Source organism: Drosophila willistoni (genome assembly GCF_018902025.1).
Source record: "Drosophila willistoni isolate 14030-0811.24 chromosome XL unlocalized genomic scaffold, UCI_dwil_1.1 Seg142, whole genome shotgun sequence".
Taxonomy (NCBI): domain Eukaryota; kingdom Metazoa; phylum Arthropoda; class Insecta; order Diptera; family Drosophilidae; genus Drosophila; species Drosophila willistoni.
In genome coordinates, this window is record NW_025814053.1 from 3,988,573 (window position 1) to 4,007,882 (window position 19,310).

The 19,310-nt window shown below is 36.8% G+C and overlaps 1 protein-coding gene across 1 annotated transcript in view; it reads left to right on the forward strand.

Moving 5' to 3' along the window:
- The window catches only part of LOC6652910 (netrin-B), a 62,549-nt gene that overhangs the window by 2,309 nt on the left and 40,930 nt on the right, over window positions 1–19,310 (forward strand). The window lies entirely within an intron of this gene.

Here is a 19,310-nt window from a genome sequence, read left to right on the forward strand (position 1 = left end):
ACGTTAAAGGACGACTGCCGATATAGGGACACAAGTATCTGCATTCCGAATGTAGAAGAGAGAAGGCATTCAAAGTGTTGAAAGAACAACAACAAACAAAAAAAAAAGGGGAAAAAATCAAACGAAAACCAACGAAGAAGAGAGCAAACTGAAGAATGTTGTATGTGGAATCGATTGCGTTACCCGATGGTCGATGGTCAATGGCCAATGCATTGAATTGAGTTCATTGCGGCACCTCTTCGTCCACCGCCCTCTTGGGCCCCTTCCTTCGTCTTCAATACCTCGACTGTGGGAGGAAGGCATCCACACAATGCATCCAATTGAAAACGGCACTCGAATCGAGCGCCAACAAACAGGAACAGAGTAAAACGGAATCATCTAGAACACAGAACAAATTCACTGTCTACCCAAAATGGCAATGGGCACATCATTGATGATGCTGATGACCATGAAAAGAACTCTTCAACTCTCGAGTATTACGAATGGGGTTGAATCAGCAAAACTCTACGACTTGACCTTCATTGGGAATACAAGAAAAGTAAAACGTTAAATTGAGCCAGGAAGGAAGTTACGCAGCTTGAAATGCCAAATGGAAAAGAATTAACTTACAATGGCTTAAAGTTTCAAATAGTAGAATGAAAATTTCTGTAGAATATGTAGATTTCTTTATACCCGAGACCCAAAAGAAATCTATCTTCCTATGCAAAGAAGAAAAGCCATAAAAGGACATATCAGTTTCAATAAACTTTTCACAATCAATAAATCTTTATACTTGTACGAAACTTATAGAAAATCATTAAGACTAATAGGTCTATTTTTACATATACCATAGCACAAATGATTAATTGTGAATAATTCCATACTATATACATATATTAATTATTGTTGTAGCCCAGAGAAAAGTTAAGAGATCTTCAAGGACCTTACCTAAGGACAATGATCAGGAAATGGCATACGAATTTTATAGAAATTTGAACTGTTATATTCCCAAATACAGTAGAGTCCGGTTATAACGACGTTATATCCGGAAGACGTACTAACCGGAGGCCCTTTCTTATAAGTTTGTATTGGGACCAACCAATCTCATCGAACTTTAATCGCTGTAACCGGACGGACGTTATAAGCGGAGTCGATATAACCGGATTCTACTGTATTTAAAAACACAAAGTTCTAAAAAATTATAAAATATAAACAGAGTAGAACAGAATCATCTAAAAGTTCTATACTAGAACACAGGACAAATTCTCTACATATCCAAAATGGCAATGGGTATAGAAAATATCATCAAGATTTATCATATATGGGAATATGTATTATACAAAATCAAACAGTTTTTTATATTGATTCACCAAACTTTTGACTTCAAGTCGGTAAAGGTTGTAACAGACTTATCAAATAAATACACATACATAACTATATAATTTGAAAGAAAATATTCTATGATTAGTTATTTTTACACCTTGAGAAAATGTTATTGCTAATTTCAAATAAAAAGCAAAGCAAATTTCTGATTTGTTTCTATCACAGTAAGCCGAAATCCCATCGATTAGCATTTTGATTAGTTAGATAAGAGGAATTGAATTTGTCCTAAGCTTTATGGGCTTAAATCTGAATTAGTTTAGTTACCTTCATTTCAAATGCAACGAAACAACAGGCAACAAAGTACCCTTACTGTGTAGGGAGGAAAGGCAAAAAAAAAAACCCAACTCACACACACACATACAGACACAACAAGCGCCGCGCCGGTCCGAGGCAAGTGATAAAAATATTTATGTTGAGCAAAAGTCCAAGCGACGGCTTGAACCATTTGGTGTGCCGGACTCGCGGCCATCCATTATGCAGTAGCAGTCAGTTCCCTTTCCCTTCCAACTACCAACTGCTTCATCCAACTCTACGCCCACGCGAGAACCCTTCCTTTTGGGTATTCTTCTTCTTCTTTTTTCTCTTTTTGTCGGCTACTGGAAACCCGGTAAGATTTACGTTTGTCCACAAAAAAATATAAAGCAATAAGCTGAAGCTGAAGCAGAATCGAAGTAAATATTGAAAGAGAAACGCGAAATGTTCGGACAATAATACAATTTTTGTTGGTCTACCTGCCGCACAGCGTGGCACAGTCGTGTGGCTTATCTCCAAGGTTTCCCCAACCAATTCCCCCCTTCCTCCCTCACTCTCTCAGCATACAGAATTCTCTTCCAACTCATTGAGTCGCACATTAATATTTAGATTTGCTTTATTCACCGGCAATTTGTTTCGATTTCGGTTGCACAGTTATTCTACACTACTGAAACCGAAACTGAAACTGAAACAGAGAGAATTCCTTGCTTCCCCCCCTAGAGAACAGAATATCAGGCGCTGGCACAGTGGTATGAAATCAAATATGTATTGAAAAGTTTTAACATTTAAATGAATCAATGCAATTGTGGAAAATATAATGGAGAATATACAAAGCATAGGTTTAATTTTTTTGGAACCACTGTGCGGATAACTCCCCAACGTATCGCAGCATGTCGCGTGGTTTGCCCCGCGGGCTTATACACAATTTTTTTTTGTCCTGTTGTTGTTGTTGCTGCTGCTGTTGTGCTTCTTTTGGTCTCTGGGGCCGAGTGAAGCGCATCTAATGTGCGCCATCTGTTAAATTTTTGGGCTGCAATCGAGAAATGTGCGATACCCGAAAAACCCGAGACAAAAATGGAAAAAACGGGAACGGGAACGGGAATGGGAATGGAAATGGCAATGAAAACCAAAACCAACAAGCCAAAGGGCATTGATGGACACTACTAAAGCGGAGAGGGACAGCAATGCACACACACACACACATACAGATAGATAAAGAGAGCGAGAGGGAGAGAGAGAGAGGTATAGAGACAGGGTCAGAAACACTCCATTGAGATTTTATTTCTTTATTACATTTATTTTCAGTGTTCTCTGCATGATTTTCATATGTTTTTCGCCCTCACTCTACTGTGAGGGTTGACTATGCTAAAGGGGGTAGTCCGCGATCGGGGGAGTGTGTGTTTGTGTATGTGTGTGTTTGTGTGTGTGTGTGTGTGTGTGTGCGGCTGAGACTAATTCGTTGCGTTTACAATTTGCAAATACCAAAGCCATCGTTTCACCCAGCAACCGTAATCCTAGACAGCTGTGCGCATTTAACAAATCCTTACTACGTAGATGGGATGGGGTGGTGGTGGGGGTGTCAGGTGGTCAAGGGATGTAGTGGGTGGTTAGTGACTTGCAACTATTTGTGGGTTAGTTACCGGTTTAATGTTTCTCATGGTTTTTTTTTTGCCGCCACAGTTAAATTGTTGCACATGCTGCAACACAAGAAGCAAAAGGTTTCAGATTGGAAAACCCTTTTTATGCAGACCGCAAGAAAAACAGAAAATGAAACACCAACAAGGAAGCAAGAAAGAAAAATGCAACAATTTATTGCACAACCCACAAAAAAAAAAAAAAAAAACAACAACACCATCACCAACAACAACAACAGCCAGAACAACGGATAGAAAAATTCCACTGGCAGTTTATTCCTTCTGGTCCATGTTGTTGGCGAGCCTGAAAGTATGCAATGCAAAAAAATGCACACACACATATATATAAAATCTATATAAAAGGAAAAACTTGGCAAAATGCGATAGAGTAAGAGCAAAAACCATGAAGGGGAGAGGGAGAGAGAGAAGGAGAGTGTGAGAGCCAAAGGAATGGGTATATATGGTAGAGTGCATAATGAGTGTCCTTTGTATAGTGCAAGGACTCGAGACTGTACTTAATTTACATGCCGTCCAAAACGCCGACGCCGACGCCGACATTCGTTGCCGACGCCTGAGGAGGAATGGAATGTAGTGGCAAAAAAAGTATGGGAAAGAACTCGGTTTATGGATGTGATTTTCGCCATTTAGTTGTTTTTATTGTGGCCAGAGCAAGGGTATTTTTGAAATTAAAACCAGAGGGCCGGGGCTAACTTCGACCGCGTCAAAGTTTGTATACCCTTGCAACTTTTTTGGTAACTCTTTCCTTACCTATAGCCATCAAAGTGGAAAAACGTTTAAGCTAAAAAGGCTAATGTTTGCGAAAGAACGGCCTACATAGGAAATAACGGAGATATTGATCAAAGTCACTGTTTTCCACCGATCGTTCCTATGGGAACTATATTATATAGTAACCCGATCTTTATCAAATTCGGCACAGTCATTAACAGATATATTAAACTAACAAATGTTTAATTTGAAAGCAATCGCGCCAAAAATAACGAAGTTATTGACAAAAGTCACTGTTTTCGAAAGATCGTTCCTATGGGAGCTATATGATATAGTCTCCCGATCTTGATCAAATTTGGCACAGTCGTTTATATGTGTAATTAACTCACCAATATTAAATTTTACGACAATAGCTCAGAAAATAACGAAGTTATTAAAAAAAGTCACTGTTCGTGACTTTGCCATTTGTATGGGAGCTATATGATATAGTGATCCGATCCGGCCGAGATATACAACGCCTGCAGTATATACAAGCCTACATGCAAAATTTCAGCTCTGTAGCTCCAACGGTCTAGGAGGAGTTTGCGTTGATCCAGACGGACGGACAGACGGACAGACGGACGGACGGACGGACGGACATGGCTATTTGAGCTCGTCTCGTCGTGCTGATCAAGAATGTATATACTTTATATGGTCGGAAATGCTTCCTTCTATACGTTGCACACTTCTGACCAAAATTAATATACCCTTTTTGCAAGGGTATAAAAAGGCCACAGAATAAATAAATTTTCCACATCTCTGACTCTAAAGAGAAGATACATATATGGGATATATACATAGGAAACTAGAAAAAATGTAAGCTCAAAATAATTTTAAAGTCCTAGGTATCTTAATTTGTGATGGAGGAGTTAAAGTATCGAATGCTTCATGAACTAAAATCTACTTTCGGTTTATTGCTTTTGTCAAAATGTTCTAATGTCTTTTACGTTTTACTATGATATGATATATATTGCAGTACTTTAAGTATTTACTACCGATAATGCTATCCCATTCACTCTACATTCATTTATCACTTTTACTTGCATTTCACTAATTGCTCTCTAGAGCATTTACTGGTCATTTAATGTTTTTTTCTTTTTGAAACCGACCCTAAAAGAGATGCAGCAGTTGCCAGCAACTTACCACACACACACGCACACACGCACACACACACAGACACATTCTGAGTATTGTCCAGTAGTTGCAAGACTTCCGTTTGGTTCACAACAATTAGTTTTTTCGTTGTTGGCTTTTAAGTTGGCAACTTGTAACCTTGCAACCCTTCACGACTCGACTCCTACTCCACAAAAAGAAAACCATTCCAGAATGTTGCATATTCTGTTTCTGACTTTTTCTCATACAATTACTTTTTAATTTGCACCAGCAACAAGCAACGCATCACGACAGCAACAGAACTTACCACGCCCACTTGACAGCCCTAGCAGCTACTTGTCTTACATTGCCAACTCATTTTTAAGTCTCTAGTTGTTTGTTGAATCCAAGCTTCCAGGCTCGAGGTTTATATACCCTTTAAGCCATCTTTACTTTCGTTATATTTAATACATATATAATCGAAATGACAGTTCTTTCTAAAAATTACAAGGATTTATGGCAGTGTTTCTTTATATAGGCATCTGGATAGTTAGAGTTAGGTAGAGTTAGGTAGAGGTAGTTTCTGTTAATATAAATGAAATTAATTACTTACTCTTTTGTTTTAACTGCTTGAATCATTTAAGTGGAATCTAAATGACTCACTATATACATCACTTTGCCCAATCATTTTGATTTTTCTGCAATTCAAATGATATTCAATTAGTGTAGATAAAAGTGGAAGAGAAGATCAAGAAAAATTGGCCTTAATAAAGACAGAATCCTACACATAAAAGGTTTGCCGTTAAAGGTTTTTATATAATTATTTTGTTGAATTTGATGTCGATGATTGAATAAAGTTAAAGTTAGGAGTAAGGATAACTACTTTCAAGGATCAAGACATTGACTATATCATTTAATGTGTTGATAAAATGAAAAAACTTGATTTATCTAACTGAACAATTGGAAGAGCATTTTGTATCTGGAAATAAGTAAAAACTCTCTCAAAAGACCTAACAAATTAGTAAAGTCACTTGAATCAAGTAAAAAGATGTCAGGATAACTACTTTCAAGAATCAAGAAATTGACTATAACAAAAATTACCTACTATTTAATGTGTTGATAAAATTAAAACTTCATCTACCTAATTAAATTATTAGATGGAAATAGGTAAAAACTTTCTTTGACATTTGTCTAAGCTGGATTGTAAAACTCAATATACCTGTTGGCTGCAGGGTATCACATTGTTTTACACACAGATCAGCGCAACTGTTGAGCTAAACGTGGCTTTTCAAGCACTTTTTTCTGTTGTGGTTTCTGTGGTCTTGTTGTGGTTCGCCTTCGCCCACGCGAATCTTTGATTTTTTTTTTTTTTTTTTGTTTTTTGTTCAACCCATATGGAAGTGGTTGCCTCGCCCTGACCACCGTATCGTGCGTTCTCTCCTCTTTGCTTCCAACGTATCGAGTCATGTTTTTTATGGTTCTGTTTTTGGCTTTATAATTTTTGCTGTTGCAGCTGTGGCCAAAAAGACCAAAAGAAGCAAAAAAAAAAAAAAAAACAAAGAAAAGAAAAAACCGAGACACTTCAAAGTGATTCGTTTTGTTTTTGGATTTTTGGTTTTCTTTGGTTTTTTTTTTCTTTTTTTTTTGGCATTTTGGGAAGTTGCTCCAATTAGTTGAAAAAAAAAATTTTAATTGTAATTTTATGGCAATACCAACAACAACAACATTTAGAAGTAGAAGTAGACAATCTGGCCAAATGTAGCCACTGACCACCAACCAAATGAAGCAACAAAATTGTTTTGATACATTTTCTCATATACATTTTTTTCCTGTGTTTTGCGTATTTTTCATTTCTCATTTTGGCTGCCAATTTTGCTTCTTCCTTGCTTCTTCTCATGGGTATGAAATTTATTACTCTATATAAATATGGAATACCCTTAACAACGAAAACAAAAGAAGAAGAAGAAGAAAACATGTTGCTGTTGCTCTTGTACAAACATATTTAAATTAATTTTTACGCTTTTCAGTTTTATTCTAAAACAACAGTCAGAGTACCGATAAATTTAGCTTGAGTTCAAAAAATTTTCAGTTTCGTTTTTACGTGTATTTTTGGTGCTTGTTTTTATACCCTCTACATAAAAGGTTATATTAGGCTGCTAGAAACAACAAGACAAGATACCTATAAAATGTTGGGCCAATAATCTAACAACTACTTCAATTTCCATTTATTCATCAAAAATAAAAAAAAAAACCTGCAAATATTAAAAATATTTGAAATTTATTTGGGGTATTTGAAGTTCGTGTCATTTAAGTTTGATGTTTTATACTTTGTTTTTCAATTTGGTTTTTGTTCTTGTTGCTTTTCCAACAAAATGTTTGTTTTACTTCTTGTTTTGTTTTCGTTTTGCAAAGAGCCTGTTCTCCTGCCCATGGGGTTTACTCAGGGTTGGGTTTGCCCATGGTGAAAGAGAAAGGGAAGGAAATTGAGAAGGGGTCGTCTTGCTATTTCAGACATAACCAAAAACACAGAGCAAAAGAAAGAGATAGATAAAGAGAGAGAGAGAGAGAGAGAGAGTGAGTAATCGAAACCCATACATATTCCAAATTCTTAATTCATTTTTAATTTATTTGAATGTTTCAACTTTAAATCGATAACACGTGAAGTTGTAGTAGATAGAAAAATGTAAATTCATCAATTACTTGTCATTATTGTTGATAAAGTAAAGGGAAACCTAGTCTTTTAGCCTCAAATATATGGATTATTCAACTATATATAACATATTTGAGTGAAATGGATGGTTGCAGTCTCACTCATATTCATTTGTTTACACTTTTTTATTCATTTTCATTTTTATTATTAGTATTCATTTATAGCACGCTCATAAATTGTGTTTATTTATCTTAGACAAATCATATTGATGATGACATTTCTATCTATGCTTTGAATATATTCGAGTGCGTGACATATTTGCACTTAAAATAAAAACTTATTTATCTTAGTTGCATGATTTTAAAAAAAAATTTTGATTAGATTTGTTTAGTAACCACAATCAAGAACTTTTGCTGCTTAAGCTTCAAGTTTCAATTTAATTGAGATTCATTTATTATGAGTATTTCCAAATGAGTATATGAATATGTGAGGGTAAAACGAGTAAATTTTTAGTTGCAATTATTATGATTAGTGTATATGTATGTATATAATTTCAAACTCCTCTGTTTTATTGAATAAAATATACGCGAATGTTTCTATTCCGAATTCATTCATAAATTATGAAGTGCATTCAATTGTCGTTGTTTTTCTTTTTATTTTTGTTTCTATAGGGAAATTCCTATGTTTCATATTTCCTTGGAATTCTTTTCATTTGCATTGAGCTGTGCAAATTAAATTGCAAGTGTGTGTGCACTCACTCGCAGTCATAACTCATACTCATATATATGTATGTATGTGCACATTTCATTCATTTATTCATTCATTCCGTCGCTGCCATTGATGAAGCTTTCTCTTTTACGCTTTTTCGCTCTCTGTCTCTCGGTTTTGGACAAAACAGAAAACCCTTGCAAACGAAGCCGCCGACACCGTCAAGAGAGATTGAAAAATTCCAACAGTTGTTGTTTATTTTTATGCTATCCCTTTGCTTATGCCATATATTCATACATACATCCATACAACAGCCTCTAACCCTCTTTTAACTGACCCCCATATGGTCCCCCTCCATTTGCACACACACACACACACACACATGCTGCTTGTGTTTAGCTGCAAATTGCAATTAGTGTTGACTTATGTTGGCAATGCTTCTGCTTCCTTTTTGCGCTTTTATCCTGTGTATGTTTCTGTATCTTCTTCTTCTTTCTCGTCTCGTTTGCTCCTTCGTGTTTGGTCGTGTGCCAGTTTCAGTTCCGTTGAATTTAGTTTCACTTGCTTTTCCAACTATCTCTTTCCCTCAAACAACTGTCTATGAAAATGCAATTTTGAGGTTTACCCCAAAAATAGATCAGAAAAAGAGCATTTCTCTTTCTGTCTTTCTCTCTCTCTCTCTCTCCGTGTGTTCTTCTTTTGGCATTTTATTGCGGCAAGCTTCTTGTCCTTCTGTTTGTTCGGTTCTCTCTTTCTCTCTGTCTCTCGCATTTGTGGTATGAGGACCCCCGAAAAAAGCATCGTCCAGGCGGCATTTTAATTGCCAAATGCTTTGTTCTATGCCGAAAAACAGGTAACACAAACAACAACAACTATTGCTATTACATTGCACGAATGTTTTGGCTAGTAGATTTTTCATCTCCACTAACCGCCTCACATTCCCCGTCTTTTGGGATTTTCAGTCCTGTGTGTTTGGGCTTCTATTTGTTGTTGTTTAGAGGCCGCCACAGAACTTCATTTAAAAGCAATTTTCATAGCAATCTGGCCAAAAAGACTTCACAGCGCGGTGAGTAACCAAAGGCGGTGGGGAAGTTGAAAGAATGGCGGGGGTAGAAGAAGGCCTCAGATGAGGTTGGTTACAAATCGAATACGCTGTCGCTTACAATGAGATTCACATAAATTTAAAGGCACGAAAAAACTATTACAGCATTTTGTTGTTGTTAATGAAGAAAAATAGCTAGCTAGATGGCTGAATGAATGGAAAGTGGGGGGGGGGGGGGGGAGTGAGAAAAGAAGGGGTTGGAAAACGTTATTGAAAAACTCCAGAAGCACTTTCACGCACACACACACAAACACACACATGTGTGCGTCAGTGTTTTAAACATGATTTTATGAGTTCAATTCGAAAGTTGTATATTTTCATTATACTCTAACTAAAGATCTTTACCATTGATACTGTAGGCTATACATTCAATACTGATTGTTCCAAGTAAATGAAATCAAGAATATGTTGGTAAATTTTCTAAGAATTAGTTTCTAAGAATTAGTTTCTAGTGAAAAGATTTTCCGAAAAAATGTAGAAAGTTCTTCGAAATGTATGACAATTGACCTGAATATCTAGGATTAATTATTTTCCTTTACTATTTAAAACAAATCTGACAACAGGGACTTATCGAAAGGTAATCCTTGTAAATCCTAAGAAAGTCTACTCGTAATATAGGATTTAAATTTAGCGAATTTTGGCAAGACACGAAATGAAAGCAATTTTTACTTTACCAAGATTATGTTGAAATTGTTGTTGTTGTTGATGCAGCTTTAGTCTCTACATACTCTAACATTTTAAGCGGGTAACCCTCGTAATACTCTTGTGTGGACACTTTGTCTACACAAAGCTCTACAGCTGAAAGGGTTAACAGGTAAAAAGAACGTTTTGAAAATGAATTCCTTATTTTCTCTCTAAAGCTAAAACCAAATCTCAATGCAATGTTCTTTTAGAAAAACTGAATTAAAAACCGAAATCAAATTAGTCAGTGTTTGCATTTGCTGCTACATAGCAGCAATTTCAATAAAAATATTGCTCTGCTCCCGCTACTGCTGTGATTTCGAACGGCTACGTAGCATAGCAGAGAGCACAAACGGAAAACGATTGCTCTTCTGCTCTGCTCCGTAGCATACATTGTCGGAGCACAGAGCAATAGCAAGAGCAAAAAATTTTCGATACGCTATTTGTAGTTGTAGCAATAGCACAAGCATTAAAAGCGAGATGAGAGCGGAGCAAACAAAATAAATTTTTGTGCTACTGCTACGGAGCATTTCCTTTTCTGTTGCTCTCGTAGCAATTTCGTAGTCGCTCTCGTAGCAACTTCGTAGTCGCTCTCATAGTAGATCTGTACTAGAGGTGGGCATGGGCCGAAATGTTACATCCAACCCAACTCAGCCCATGGGCTTAAAATTTCATCCGCACCCGAAAGCTAAAAAAAATTTGGACATTCAGAGGAAACTGTAATTCCACAAACTAGGAGCACAACAGGGATAAATCCAACATGCAAGTTAACATGGACAAGAGGGTATAGCGGATGCATCTGCAATATTAGCAGTGGCCACGATCGCTGGGTAACATGAGTCAGCCAATGCTTATGGTTCTTGGATTTGGCGCTTACATTCACAGTTGCTTGGCGATAAGCATCAATGTGTTTCGCAAGGTGAAAGTCCAAGGATCAACTCTGGAGTGATGCCACTGTTGTGCTCCTAGTTTGTGGAATTACAGTTTCCTCTGAATGTCCAAATTTTTTTTAGCTTTCGGGTGCGGATGAAATTTTAAGCCCATGGGCTGAGTTGGGTTGGATGTAACATTTCGGCCCATGCCCACCTCTAGTACAGATCTACTATGAGAGCGACTACGAAGTTGCTACGAGAGCGACTACGAAATTGCTACGAGAGCAACAGAAAAGGAAATGCTCCGTAGCAGTAGCACAAAAATTTATTTTGTTTGCTCCGCTCTCATCTCGCTTTTAATGCTTGTGCTATTGCTACAACTACAAATAGCGTATCGAATTTTTTTTGCTCTTGCTATTGCTCTGTGCTCCGACAATGTATGCTACGGAGCAGAGCAGAAGAGCAATCGTTTTCCGTTTGTGCTCTCTGCTATGCTACGTAGCCGTTCGAAATCAGAGCAGTAGCGGGAGCAAAAAAAAAAACTCCGACGTAGCATAGCATTTTCAATCCCTGAAATTAGTCAATCTAAAAATGCTTTAGACGTTCGAAATTAAAGATGAAATAAGGAAAACGAATGATAGCCCTCTGTGTTGTAAATTGATGAGTTTGCCAGCTTGAGTTCCAAAGTTCCACTTTACGATGCAGATTTTTCCGAGTTGCCACCATTCTCAAATGGCTAGTATGTATGTGTATGTGTGTGTGTGTGTGTGTGTGTGTGTGTGTGTGTGTGTGTGTGTGTGTGTGTGTGAGTGCGTGTGTGAATGCTTACAACGAAACAGCAGGGAGTCAATGTCGAGAGTGAATGTATCTCGAATAGATTCACAAATTAATTCTCCAAGCAACTTGTAATGGCTTTCCCCCACACCACCCTTCTTTCCAGGGAAAAAAACAGACCGGATGGTCGGGAAAACGTTGCCAGAGTGGTAGGGGTGTGGGGGGCTGGAGTTGTTAATAACTTGCTGCGATTTGTTGCCTGTCTGTTTGGCTGTCTCTTCTATCCCCCCGCCGCTACCAAAAAGTAAAAAGTGTTAATTACTTCCAATTGGAATTTTTGTTTCAGTTTAGTTTATAATATTTCAACATATTTTTGTCGTCGTGCGGAGGGGATGGAAGAACTAAACGAAAAGTGAGCTATAAACTAATAAAGACTTTTAACACAAAAACACTTAAATGCAAGGGCGGAGATGTCTGTGTGTGTGTGTGTTATGTGGTATGGGGGTGTGGCTTTTTAGGCGCCACAGCATTTTTAATGGCCATCATTTCTTTTGTCTATTTCGGTTACATTTACAGCATTTTCTGTTGCAATTTGAAGACCTTTTCTTTCATTTCTTTTGCTTTGTTTTGTTTGGTTTTTTTTTTTTTTGTTTATTTTATTTTTGCCCCTCATTTGTGTGTGTGTGTTGAATTGCATGTGGTCAGCTAGGTCAAAACCAAGGATAGAATGTGGTATAGGGTAAAGTAGAGTTGGTGAAAAGGCAGTTAAAAACGGTTGGGAAAACGCGCGAAAGCGTAGCCATTGACTGCAAAATGAAAAGCCAGGCAAATAAAAGCGTCCAAATGGTCATTCAAGGGGTGAGGGGAGAGGTAGGCAGAGAAGAGGAATGAAAGCACAGATTCGATTACAGTCAGTGAGTGAGCGGAATGCCATAGCGGCAGAGAGCCGAATGTGGAATGGTGGATGCATCATGGCAAGAGAGGAGAGGGAGAGAGGAGGAAGTGGAGGCTGGTTCTGTAGAATAACCGCAGAATCATGCAAAAGCATTTCAGTTTCCATTTCCCTTTTTACAGTTTTTCCTCTTCTTTGGGGTTCTTTATTTTTTTCTCTCTTTTTTTCCCATTGCCATAGCGTAGTTTTTGCTTTGGGGTATTCGCTTTGACTTGCCCCCAAGGGCAGGCGATGTAGGAGGTAAGGTGTGAGAGGCGAACTGGGTGAGTTGGCACTGCGTCTCGTTGCACTTCATTGAGCCGTGCAAGTGTTAAAAGTGTAGCAAATTGCGTGGTTTTTATGCCAATGACTGAACAAAAAGAAAAAAAAAAGAACCCCAAAACACAGAGAGTGAGAGAAAGAGAGACAGAGAAAGAGAGACAAAGTGTGTGAAAGAGTGTGAGAAATCTTACTGCTGACAGCCTTGTCATAATGACGAATAGTTCTGATACTAAAAGTCTATTATCCATTTGATTTATGATTGTCAGATGCCCTTGCCAAAATGGCTATATCGACTATAAATATCATTTACTATACACATGTCTATACATATCTCTGAACGACTTTCTTCTCTCTATTAATTGGTTTTAAAACAAAGTTTAATACTCTATAAAACTGTTTATCAAGACTTTTAAAATGAATTTGCTTAAATGTAAAGAAAGGATCAATATTTGAAATTTTTGGAAACTTCTAGTTTTCTAGTCTCTTATATGATTACAGAATTAATGCCAATATTGATATAACATTTAAAGAAAATGTAATTAAAGCCAATGAAATAGGCATTTAAGTCTACATTTTGCTTGAACTAAAGGTCTAGATATAAAGTTCTTGAAATTCTAAAAAAAATCTCAATATGTTTTGTTTTTCTCTAATAATTCACTTTAAAAAATCTTTGTGAGTGTGAGTGTGTGTCTATCGGAAAAATGTTAAATTTTAATAAAATTTTGTGGCTTGTTTCACAATCGAATAATATTTAATTATTTGTCATTTGCCCAGCGGTGGTTTTGCTGCCTGTTCAAACAATGGAAAATTAATTGACGAGTTCATTAACTTTCAAATGAATATGTTAACAAGAAAGAATGGAAAAAAACACACACACACACACAAAGAGACACACCCATACCAATGTGGAAATTTTAAATTGTCACTAATAACTCTTTAACCCAACAGTTGCCAATGGGCCGATAAACTAATGAAGGCTTAAATGATGATGCATTGTTGTGGCACATAATGAGTAATGGGCGAAAGCGCCAAGAAAGAGGAGGAGAAGGCCAGAGGTGGAGTAGTGGATTGCCATAAAATGCAGGCTAATTAAAAAAAAAAACACACACACACACACACTGATGCACTCACACACACACACACACACATGCATGCATGCATGTGCTTTGCATTTTACACAACATTTAAATAATAAATTTTTTGCACAAAAATGTTCATTTTGGCTTGTACTGTCATTTTGTTTTTTGAATTCGTTACGGTTTTTGGGTTTTGTCAACAGCTTAACAAGTGATTTTGTTATATTTTACGCATAATTTATGACTACAAAAGGCAGCAGATACAATAAAAAAACCAAATAATCTCTCTCAAAAAAAAGATATATAAAAATACATATATAGACAAAGCCATAAACAATAAAATGCACTCTAATAAAATCTCACGCATTTTTCACTTCATTAAAATGCTATTTATAGAGAAATAAAAAAAAAAACTAACAACGACAACAAAAAGTCACAGTCTAACATTATAGTTATAGAATTGATATAGTGGGAGAAAGAAACATTTTCTACATACCCATTACGAAGGCAATTTGAAGGGTATAAACTGTAAAATACTAAATAAAATGTTTTGTCTAATTAAAGCTTTAAAATATAAGGAATCAAAAACAAATAGTAAATAGCTAAGTTTAAAGAAAAAATGTCTAAGACGGTATTTCTATGGCAGTTGCCACACAATATTAAAGCTTTCGCATGAAATTCGATCTGTAAGTCTGCTGAAATCCATCTATTTGCTTTATAGATACAAATTTCAACTGCAATTGCACTGATAGTTAACGGTTTCAAGGGCTCACATTACGAAATGTTAATCTAATTGAACAAGTTCTTAAAGGGAACAAAAGTTGTCTTGACCTTTAATTACATAACTCTTATCATTACACCTTAGTAAGCTGGGTAAGCTTGTTGAATATCATTTTTTTTTAAACCACAAATTGTAAACAAATTGTCAATACATTGATTTAATACTACAAATGTCGATTAACGATAATTTTATAATAATTAATATTCCCGATCAATGAAGGTTGGCTTGGCTATGATGTCTAAAGATAATTGAGGTAGATATTGAATGCCAAAAGACCTTGTGAAAGCAATATAACTATTCAATTTAGTCTCTTTGCTCTCTTCTGCCTAAGCAGAACGAAACTATATATATATCGTATATATAAACAATAACTTATGCGATGATCTTAATACTTAAGACACTTCTTAACAATTTGCTGGACTCTTTTTATTATTAAATAAAAGAAATTTTGGAAGAAGAAAAAAGCTAAGAAGTAAAAATCAAAAGCATTACGAGATTTGTTTGTTCCTTACAGGAAAAAGTTATTTCCTTTCTCCTTTTCTTTGCCATAGAATAAAGGATATCTTCAAGTCGACTTTCAATTTCTTATATATATTGAATAACTAGTTGAACGAAAAAGCCACAAGCCAGAGAAGGTGTAAAACGCTTTTCATTGTGATTAACAAAATCCAAATCTACCTGTAAAGAGAAAAATGCAATTAAATTTTTTTATATTTGCAATTAAATGATCGATAAATTCTGTGAGTTTAATAAGCAGCAGCAGCAGCCGAAGCATCAGCCATTTGAGTCATTTAACAATTACAAATCGTAAATTGCTGTTCAATTCATTTTGTTGCTGTGTTCGGAATCCCCAAAAAGTCGCACAATTAACTGCAGCAACTGCAGTAATTGTCGTCGTGTCGTGGATACTGCCGCAGGGGATGAGAGAGAAGGGAGAAAGATTGGTGAGGGGGCTGATCAGCGGCTGTGGCGTCCAATCGGTGGGGGGCGGGGTTGTTTGAAAATTTATATGTGATAATTAAATTGAATGCATTTTTAAGCTGAGCGCACAAATGTGTGCAATCAATTCGGTTTTTTTTTTTTGGCTGTTAAGTTAATTATGTGCATTTTTCAAACAATAAACATACGAGGGCGAGAGCGAGGGCGGTAATTGGTTGTAAGTGGTGGGGGGCGGGGGCGGTGTCGATGCAAATTACCAATAATTTAAGTATACATAAACATGCAAGTCAATGCTTTTTAGTTTATTTCAATTGATTTGCTATTGATTTTTGATGCTGTAAATCTTCTTGTAAAAGTTAATATTTAAATTATAACTGTGCATAATGAACAATATGTTTTTTAAAACCTATAGATATTCTCTTTGATGACAATATGTATAGGTATATACATATATATATATATAGAAATTTTCCGTTAACCCCGCCTTCTGGCCATAAACGCCTAAACAATATTCAATTTTTTCCCCTTCCCCCATTCATGAATTCATATTGTAAAATGTGTGAGAACTGAAGCAGAAATTCATTTACATTTCCCACTCAGTGCCCAGAGCTCATCATGATGATGATGATGATGAGATGACATCAATAGCCAAGCTTTGATTACAGTTCAGTTTCAATTTCCCACCTACAAAATGTACCAATGAACCCCCGTCCCTGTCCCCGGTCCCACCACCCACGCATTTGTCTGCCCTATACTCCCCCTCCTATGCACCGCAGGCAAAACAAAAGCAAATGAAATTGCGGTTTGTCAGCATCAGCAAAATAAAAATAAGAAGAAAAAATTAAATGAATTGCTTTACACAAAACGATTTTATATTACCCTGTAAAATTTCTACTCTAGAATGATGAGATAAGAAACAAATTTTGTGCAATTTGGCTAACTAATTTTTAATTATTTATTTACCCATGACATCTGACGGCTAATGGCTGTTCTTGGAGATCTTAGATCGATGGCATCAAAAATATCTATGTTATTTATATACCCTTTTGAAGGAAGCCTTAAATTACAGAGTATAAACTGGCCAAAATAAAAAAATGAAAGAAATGAATAACAAAAAAAATAAATAAGAATGCCAAGAAAATCATCAACAGGAAAGTGAGCCAATGGTTTCTGCTTGATAGGCGGCAAAACAGGGGGCAGCAAGATGAGTGGTGCGGGTGGTATCGTGGTCCATGGCCGGAAATGAATAAATTATTTTTCAAAATTAAATATTTGAAATGGCAAAAAGTTATACATAAAAAGCGAATTATGCGAGAGTGAGACGAAAAGACGCTGTGAATGGCGGCGGATGTGGCGGCCGTTAAAACACTCGCAATGAACTGTGTCGGAAACATCAAGGAAGGTCAGGCAGACGGTCGGTCGGTCGGTCGGACGGTCGGGTGGAGGGATGCCAGGAGGCAAAAGCATCCAGCATCCAGCATCCAGTGTCTTCAGTTCCAGAGTCAGTTTTTTTGATATTAATTTTATGCAAAGTGTGCAAGTAATGTAAAAGATTGTCCCTGCTTCCAAGTCCAGCCAAGTGTATATAATGTGCGCTTAGGTCAATCAGAAGACGGCACTACTGCTTCCATTCTTTTTCTTCTTCATCTTCATCATCATTGTCATCATCTGCAACTTTTATTTCCATGATGATGAACTGAGAATTTGACTAGGCCTTGGCAATTGACTGGGCATACTACTAGCAACAGCAGCAACCATGTCGAGACTTTGGCTAGCAGCAACATTGAAAGCTCATGGCCCTTAGGTGGTAGGGACTTTATGTTAGAGGGTCGATGGGGGGTATAGTCGACTCGAGTGACAAGTACGTGCAAATGATACTACAGCGTACGATGTACTTGACTTTGCTCTCTGGTTATGTTGCAGCAGTTGCATGTTGCTGCAGTGCGTTGTATTTATTACACGTTCAATGACAGCAACAGCAAACGGCAGCAGCAGCAGTCACAGGAGCGTATTTACGCCTAAAAAGTCTCAATTTCAACAATTACCATTAGTATTAGCGAACAATAATAGGCAGACACACATAAAATTTGAACCTTTAAAAGCATTACATAACATTACATTAATTACTAGAAAAATTTCCCTATTCGTCACACTCTCTGCTTTTTAGCGTTAAAAATCAATACAAGTAATTCCAATATATAATAAGTATTTTCCTTACTTGGACTGCAGTAAAGTAAAGTAAAGAATTATCTTATGTATTGGACAATTGAGTAATTCGTATAAGTACAAACTTAGATTAAACAGAGTATAAAAACAAATCGATTATCCAACTTATTTTTAAAAGATATCTTTCAATTGATACAAATAAATTCTACCACATAAACTTATGAAATTAAAAATTCTAGTATGTATTTCAAAAGTATTTAAAGTGAAAGTACTAATAAGTGAGATGGGCTTGTCTAATTATAATATTCTAACTACTATTGAAACTATAGAAATATGGAAAGTTCATGGAAATTCGTGTAAATTAATTAAAGACTTCCTTTCTTTAAGTAGCTTAAAGTAAAAGTAATTAAAAACATACTTATCTACAGAAACTAGAATTTTTAATTACTAAAGTAATCGCTTTAATATTCATCGCTCTTGGGGCCTTCATTTTTACCTCACAATTCCGCAACCGATTTCCATATCCTGCTTTCAATTTTTAAAGCTCTATTTACCTTCGCTTGCGTTTTTGGGGCAACAGCTAAGCAGTAAGGTATATGCAGGAAAACGTGTGTGTGTGTGTGTGTGTGTATATGGGAGTATGGGTAAGTGAGAGGGGGGAGCGGCAGGTTTGAGTTGCGGGGAGCAAAGGCCAAGGCAGTTTGCTGTTTTGTTGGGGCACGCGCGATTTGTTGTATTTGCCTGCGCATTTCCGGCGCGTGGTATTAGTCTGGGCTGGGCGACATCTACTCCAACCAACATCGTTCCCCCACCACCTCCCAGCTTGGCAAATCCCGTCCCTGCTTCTTGACTTTTTCTTGTTGTTCTTTGGCTCCGCTGCCTTGCTGTGCCAGTCCTGTATCTTTGAGTCTCTGATTCCCTGTATAGGCTTGTAGAGTGAAGATACCCACAATCGGTTCGAAAAAAAAAGAAAACAACAAAGCCAAAAGGGAGGAGTGAAGCTGGTGAGGGTATACATTTTTATGCGCTTTAATGAAAATCCTCTTATGTTTCGCTCGTTGCTCGACTGCAAAAACCAATGAAACTAGTAAAGACAGAACAGACGGGAAAAACGGGAGAGGAGCAGGACAAAGGAATCTGCAAGAGACTCACAAGCCGGAACAGAGTCGGTCTAAAATTGAGCAAAATTGATTTGTGGCAGTGACAGCGTGAACAAAAAACTGTGAAAACTGTTCTCTTTTGC